Below are 8116 nucleotides of genomic sequence, written 5' to 3'. Positions count from 1 at the left end.
ATAATATTGTTGTATAGAATGTGTTTCTTTTCCTTGTTTATTTTGTATTTGTTGAATGATGGACTTTTATTTGTAAAATTAATTGACTTAATTTATATATTTTATAAAATTAATTACTAGTCTTAATAGAAAAACGATACGTCTAATGATAACTAATAATAGAAAAACGATACGTCTAATGATAACTAATAACCTTATATATTTAAGAGGCATTAAATTCTTCATTACTCGATCCAACATTGTCCAAATTTAAAGCATTGAAAATATTGTAATGTTTTGTTTACATGGTTAGGGGAGGAGTCACTATCTTATTCACCAATATATTGTGAAGGACTGTCGCATCACTAAGAAGGTACTCTTTTCTATTTATTAATTTCCTTTTTTATTAGTCATGATTAAGTAGAGAGCAATTATAATTAATTCAGATTGAATTGATTAATTAAATTGAAAATTAGTTAGAGTCATAATTTGGAGAAAGATTAAAAATCAGTTGATATAGAGTCATAGTTTGGAAGAGTCATTATCTCAATTTATCCAATGTTTTCTTCTTCTTCTTTTTTAGCAAAACTATTTATCCGCCAATGTTTTCTCTTTTATTGTAGGGGACATATTTTTTTGTGCTTCCATAAGTTTGTTTGGTCGGAGGATTAATTGTTCTTTTCTCTAAGGTTTTTGTGGACGGTGATTTTCCCTAATATATTCTTATGCTTTACATAATTAGTTCTTTTCTCTTTAATTATACTATTAATAATAATTATATTTACATTACATTTCTGCATTGTTTTATTCTTTATTACATCTAGATAAACTGTTATAATTATATAGGAATAGGATGCTGTTTAATTGGCAATTCATCATGTGATGTATATAATATAATAGTTTAATTGGCAAACGTGAAATTCTGCAGTGGATGAAACCCAATTAGCTATTAATGTGAAAATCAAAGAAACCTGACAAGCTTTTAAAATTGATCCCATTTGTAATAATAGTTTTAAAGTTATGGAAATGCATGCAGTTAAAGAAACAGTATACGAAGAGAATCACATTAGTTAAGGAATTGAGGTTTAAATATATAAATCGGATGAAGATTCTTAATAGTTCGAGTTAGAAGGACTAAAAGACATGAGTCAAAGAAAATAATTTTGAGGGCATGTTTTTTTCTTCTCTCGGGTAGCATGAAAGTAAGGAATTACACCATGTGCTTAAGATACCCAAATTCATAAAACATTCTTATTTTTCGTATAACAAGCAGAACTGTCAAAGTAATACACCATATTGACTTATAATAAGGTTGGGTTTCATCCATTTCCCCATTTACAAGTTCAATGTAATTACTTAAACAAAGTTTCAATTTAGGTTCGTCTTTACAAAATAGTTTACACTTTAGTTGCAATATTATCCAAATCCCATCTCAAGATAAGTTTTTTAAATATTATTTAATTAAAATAAATAGTTTCAAGGGAAATAATATTTATCTTAATGTTAAATATATATCATATCATAACTTACATAACTTAGATAAATATATAACTTACATAACTTAAAAATATATAACTTACATAAATATATGTCATATCATAACTATCATAACTTACAACCATTAGATACTTGATGCTTGATATGTATTATCTATTTTAGTACAATAACATGATTTAAATCAATTGAGAACATTTAAGTAACTGTAATTTATTGTCAACTTTACACTTCAAGAACAACGAAATGGATAAGAGTTGGATGAATTTATCAAGGGTAAGCAACGACTATCGAAATGGAGTACAAAATTTTCCAAATTTTCCATTTCAGAATGCAAGCCAAGAGAATATGATTCTTTTCCCGTGTAAGAAGCGTGGCAACATCAATTGGCATTTTCATGAAGTTGTCTACGAACATCTAATTGTTGATGGCTTTATTCAGGGGTATAAAAAATGGATTTTCCACGGAGAGTGTACACCTAATAGAACCTCTTCAACGATTAATCTGGCTTATCCTTATAGTGCTTACCATCAGTCTGTTAGAGAAGGTGACATGGAAGGTATGTTACGGGATGCATTTAATATGCGCAATCATGGTTTACAATCGTTTCCACCTAACTTTATTGCATCCGATGATTGTAATCTTGGTGGAAATGTTTTTATTGAAACGGGAAGAAGTGTACCTGATGAAGAGCTAAATGTTAAAGCGATGAAGTTCTACACATTACTTAATGAAATGAATGAAAAACTTTATGAGGGATCAAAATTTTCAAAAATGTCCTTCTACATTCGTCTTTTTCACTTAAAATGTTTGGGAGGGTGGACCAGAAACTCTTTGACAATGCTGTTAAAGTTTTTGAGAGATATGTTTCTATTTGCAAAAATCCCTCATTCATGCAAAGATATGAAGAAACTGATAAAAAGAATCAGGCCTTGGGTACAACAAAATTCATAGTTTCCCAAAGGATTGCATGTTGTACTGGGGTGATCGGAAAAACCAATAGTCTTATCATGTTTGCGGTAAATCTCGTTGGATGAATAGAAATACACAAGATGTGAATGAGGACAAATATGAGGCATAGTTAAGAAAGAAGTCAATTAAGATTTTGCGATATTTTCCACTAATACCAAGGCTTCAGAGGCTTTTCATGTCGTCAAAGACAGTCAAGTCTATGACGTGGCATCATGATCAACGAACCGATAATGGATTAGTAAGGCATCCTGTGGATTCTTTAGCTTGGAAATCATTTGACAGTAAATTTCCAAGCTTTGCAACTGATCCTCAGAGTCTAAGGTTTGGGCTAGGATCTGATGGATTTAATCCTTATAAAATCATGAGCACTTCATATAGTACTTAGCCTGTAGTGCTTATTCCTTACAATTTGCCTCCATGGATTTGCATGAAGCAATCTTGTTTTATCTTATCTATGATTATCCCTGGAGAGAAAGGTCGGAAATGATATTGACATTTATTTTCAGCCACTTATTGAAGATTTAAAACAGATATGGGCAAGTGTTGAGAGATATGATGTATTGAGAAAGTAGAACTTTTATTTATGTGTATGTAACATCCTGATTTTCGGGCTTTTCCGTGATTCGCGAGATTTTGGTAAATTTTTAAAATTTGGTATATGGTTGTGAAATTCATAATTGGAGTGTGTAAATGGGCTTATGGAAGGCCCATGTAATGGCCAAAACCCAGTAGAATTTTTGAATTTTGGACTTAAAAAGTTAGGGGCTTTGGGTAGGTGGTCTTATTAAAAATTGTGGGTAAAATGTATCACAAGAGAGCCTCTGGTAAAGTGGCTAAGTGATGCCACTAAGGAGCTAAAAAGGTGGCGTGTAAGTGGTAGGAGGAAAGCCTGGGTTCGATTCCCTGTGATGGCAATTGTGATGTTAATTTTTATGCTTTGAGTATGCAGGACTTGTAGCCGAATAGAACTCTGTGGGAGAGAGTTTGAATTAGTCAAACGCATGGATTAAGGAGGGATAAGGGGAGAGATTTTAAGGATTTGAGAGGGAGATAGAGTTAGCCGAATAGAGGGGATTAGAGAGGGGATTTCGGCAAAGGGGTATTAGGTAAGTATTTTCGGCATTAGGGACTTAGGTTGTGCCATTTTCTTCTTTAGGATTAGTCTTTTCTTTTTCTTTCTTCTTCTCTAGCCGAATCTACCACCCTTACATCCAGTATTCCTTCCTTTTCTTTTCTCCAAAACCAGCCCACTACTCCCTTCCGTTCACCTACTACTTCTTCCCTTACCTCCACATCTGCCAAAAAGCTGCAAAAAGCTGAACCTGTAAAGCTTGGTGGTGCCGATTTTTTATTGACCAGCAACCTTCTTTTTCCCTTCACGTTTTGGTGGCCAATCCCTTTATCTTCTAAGTTTTAAACGGTTCAAGGAGGGAGACTGTGGTAAGTACTCGTACTCTAAACCGATTCAGTAGTAACTGTTGACCAAAACCGAAACCCCTATAGTTTAGGGAGGTGGCCGATTAGAGATATAAGCCTTATTGAGATTTTTCTTTTGACTTTTTATGGTTTGTATAGTGGAGTAGATACGTTGGAGGAGCAGCAAGGCGTGGGGTGTCAATTTGGATAGGCTTGGATCATATCGTTAGACCTTGTGAAGGTAAGTGAACTATGGCCATTAGGGGTCTTTGGCCGAATGTGGTAAGGTAGATTTTGGGTTTGATAAGTATAATTTGTACACTAAAAATGGAGGTGTATAATTGTAGGTTGCCGTGGGAGATCTCGTCAAGGAATATCGCAAATCAAGTGTGTAACGAACCCTCTTTCATAGCTTAAATCGATATATACCGAAAAGCCAAAATGCTGAAATTTCAGTATTTCAAGGACTCGTGAGCACGCAAACGCTCATAGGTTAGTTAGTTTCACTAAGTTCGATGATTGGGATCGTTAGAACAGGTAAGGGCATGATTTTGTGCACGATGGTAAGTTGGGCCTCGAGGGGCTGAAATCGGGCCCAATAGGCTTCCAGGCCCATTCGGGTAAATTTGGTAGAAAATGGAATCTTGTAAAATTACACGTTAAGACTGTTAAGACCGGTGTGGAATATAGGCTAAATGGGCCTAGGTGACTAAATTGACATTTGTAGGGCCCATTAGGGGTTTGGGCCCAAAAGCCCGAATTTGATAAAGTGCGTTAAAATCATTGTTTAAACACTTGGAGTGATTGGTAATGGTTAATGAACATGGAAACCCTGATATCTTGGTAAAATTATGAAATTACCCTTATAATATGGAAAATGACTGTTTTGCCTCTAGGTAAAGATGACCATTATACCCCTAGGGTTTAATTCTGAGTTTGATGCATGGGACTTTGATATACATGATTGGACATGATATGCGCATGATATGTATGATATGCACATGATGTATTCATTTATGCACGGGTTGGGTTTTATATGGATGGAGGAAGTGTAAAAGGGATTTTGCCCTAGTTTACCGAAAAGGGCTTTGCCCCAGTTTATCAAAACAGGTTTTGCCCCAGTTATTAAAAGAGGCTAGGCCTCCAGTTATATGATAAAGCAGCTATGCTGCCAGTGGAGAGTTTGGTTGGGTGGGTTGAGTTATTCCCCACATGGAGAGCTTGGTTGGTATGGGTGGAGAGTAGTGGTTGGTGGGTTGAGTAGTCTCCCCAAATGGGCTTGCATACATCCATTAATAATGCATGTGGTATTGATTTGGGCCTATGGTCCATACCGTTTACAGTAAAGGCTTCCGCCCAATGATATGATAATGAAAAGGCTTCGGCCCAGTGACATGAATAATGCAAAGGCTTCGGCCTAGTATATGTTGAGATTGAAGTTGGGCTTAGGCCCAGCGGGCTGATATTGTTTTGGGCTCTGAAAGGGGCTTGTTGCACACTGAGTTTCCAAACTCACCCCCTTCCTAACCTTGCAGGTGAGCCTTGATTTGGGGACTTGGAGTCGGAGGGGATTCAGAGTGGCCACAGTGATCGCTTTTGGGCTTTGAAATAAGTGACTGGTTTTCTTTAGTTTATCTTATTTACTACTTATTTTTGGGTTGTAATAAGGCCATTTTAACTTTGTTTTCTTTTCTTTTCTGGGATTATTTTATTTTTAATAACTTTAAACTGGTTGATAATAATTCAAATGGGTTAGACTTAGGGCGCGTTTTCAAAACGATACTTGTTTTCAAAATAACATAACGTTACGATTATTCGATTTATCAAAAATATCCTCTCAAAGAAATTTCAACTCATTATAACCAAGTGTGGCAATGGTTGTGGGCATGTCTAAGATTGGATCCAACCGAAGAGCTTGGTACTTAAGCAGCCTTCATGGCTCACCTCCTTTGTTATGGATACCTACCTGGTGCCCAGTTTCCATTCACTTTGTTAACTTAACAAAAGTCAATTTTTAAAACACTAAAACGATACAAGGATTTTTAACTTTAATATGGCACATCGGACTTGGCCATAATGTCTGGGCCGGGTTTGGGGTGTTATATTTAATGGTATGAAAGCCCAATTGCAACAACTTGGCTGTGGGTTTTTAAACGGGTCTAAAATTGAGAATTTCAAACAAAGGTATATTTTTTTCAAATTTTAAAGAAATTCTATTTTCTGTAACTAAATACATGGTTTTTGGTTTTAAATGGTTTGGAGAAAGAAGTGGCACACTGAATCCCCGGCACCAAGTCTGTAAGTATACTCTCTTTGTACATTATGTGATATTGTTATGATGCTGAGACCCTACTATGATACTTTAGATAGGGTAGAGCTGTAAAACGATAGGAATGAGACTGTAGCTAAGCTACGACGTTGCGAAAACAATCCTTGAACTACTATATTTCCATAAGACATCTTGTAATAAACAATTGATCATTAAACTAATGTCATAAAATTCGTAATCAGATAATTTGATATGAGTACAAGAGGAACTCATGGACGAGGCTGCGGACGTGGTCGTGGAAGGGTACAAGCTGAATCTTTATCCTCAGGGCATAGGCCAGCTGAGGAGGCATTTGTGCGACAGGCAACTAAGACTGGGTCATATGATCAGGCTGCGGGGGATGATGCTTTGTCCCAACCAATGTCAAGGGTTTTAAAAAGAGTTGCTGAAGCTAGCACTGGGACAGTAAATAGGGGATCCATCTCGGAGCGACTCCGGGCTAATGGAGCAGAAGTTTTTAAGGGCATATCTGAAGTAGCCCCAAATGTGGCTGAATATTGGCTGGAAGCAACAGAGCAGATTATGGACGATTTAGATTGCTCTGTGGAGCAAAAACTGAAGGGGGTTGTGTCGTTGCTACGAGACGAGGCATACCGATGGTGGATCACCGTAAGGGAGAGCACACCGATTGAACGAGTAACCTGGAAATTGTTCAAGACTGCCTTTAATGGGAGGTATGTTGGAGCTAGTTATGTAGATGCCCGTTGAAAGGAATTTTTGAATCTGACTCAGGGTAATAAGACTGTCGCGGAGTATAAGGCGAAATTCTTGAGGTTGAGTCGATACGCCAGCGGGATAGTTGCGACTGAATATGAGCACAGTGTTCGATTTGAGGATGGTCTCCGCGATGAGCTTAAGATACTGATAGCTCCACAGAGGGAGCGTGATTTCACTGCGTTGGTTGAAAAGGCTAAGATAGCCGAGGAAGTAAAGAGAACTGAACGGCAGAACCATGAGAAGGATTGACCCAGATTTAGGAGGGATTCTGGACCCCCAGGTGCTGCAAATAGGAATGTTAAAAGAGCTAGAATGGAGGAACCAGTTCGAGCAGTTCCAGTGAATACCTTTAGATAGCAGGTTTGCAGGGACTGTGGCAGGGTGCATATGGGGGAGTGCTGGAAACGAACTGGAGCATGTTTTCGATGTGGGTCAAAGGAGCATAAGTTCAGAGAATGTCCTCGAAAAGCAGCTCAGGATCTAGCTGCGGAGCAAAGGGATGTCCAACCACAGCGAGGAGGACCACCACCATAGAGAGGTCATGGGTAAGGTAGGGGTGGCAATGGTAATGGACGAGGACGTAGGGCACCCGATAGGGGTGCTGGACATGCTGAAGCTCGACAGCCGGTGTTGGTATATGCTGCATGGTGTCGTGAGGAGGGTGATGCTCCTGATGTTATAACTGGTACGTTCTTCATTCATAGCATGCCTTACACTGCTTTGATTGATGTGGGTTCCACTCACTCGTATGTTGCTTGTGATGTAACTAGGGCATTGGGTGTGCTTCCTGAGGAGACTGTGAGTGGGGTATCGGTGATAAGCCCTTTAGAACACTAGGTTAAGGTAGATAAACTCTTTAGGACGGTGCCTTTAGAGATACAAAATAAGATTTTTGAAGGAGATTTGATGGAGCTACCACTTGGGGATTTTGATCTTATCTTGGGAATGGACTGGTTAACTAAGCATAGGGCGACGTTGGATTGTGCTGCTAAGAGAATGGTACTAAGAACTGCCAAGGATGAGGAGATAATGGTCATAGGGGAGCGAAGGAACTATTTGTCCAATATTGTCTCAGCTTTAAGGGCCGAGAAGTTGATTCGGAAAGGTTGTGAGGCGTTCTTGGCCTTCATAAGTCAAGCTGAACCTGAGGGGATAACTTTTGCGTCGGTTAGGACCATTAAAGAATTTCAAGATGTATTTCTAGATGAA

This window comes from Gossypium hirsutum, chromosome A12 (genome assembly GCF_007990345.1).
Source record: "Gossypium hirsutum isolate 1008001.06 chromosome A12, Gossypium_hirsutum_v2.1, whole genome shotgun sequence".
In the NCBI taxonomy this organism is placed as follows: Eukaryota; Viridiplantae; Streptophyta; class Magnoliopsida; order Malvales; family Malvaceae; genus Gossypium; species Gossypium hirsutum.
The sequence above is the reverse complement of the archived record's forward strand: the minus strand, read 5'-3'. Positions refer to the sequence as shown.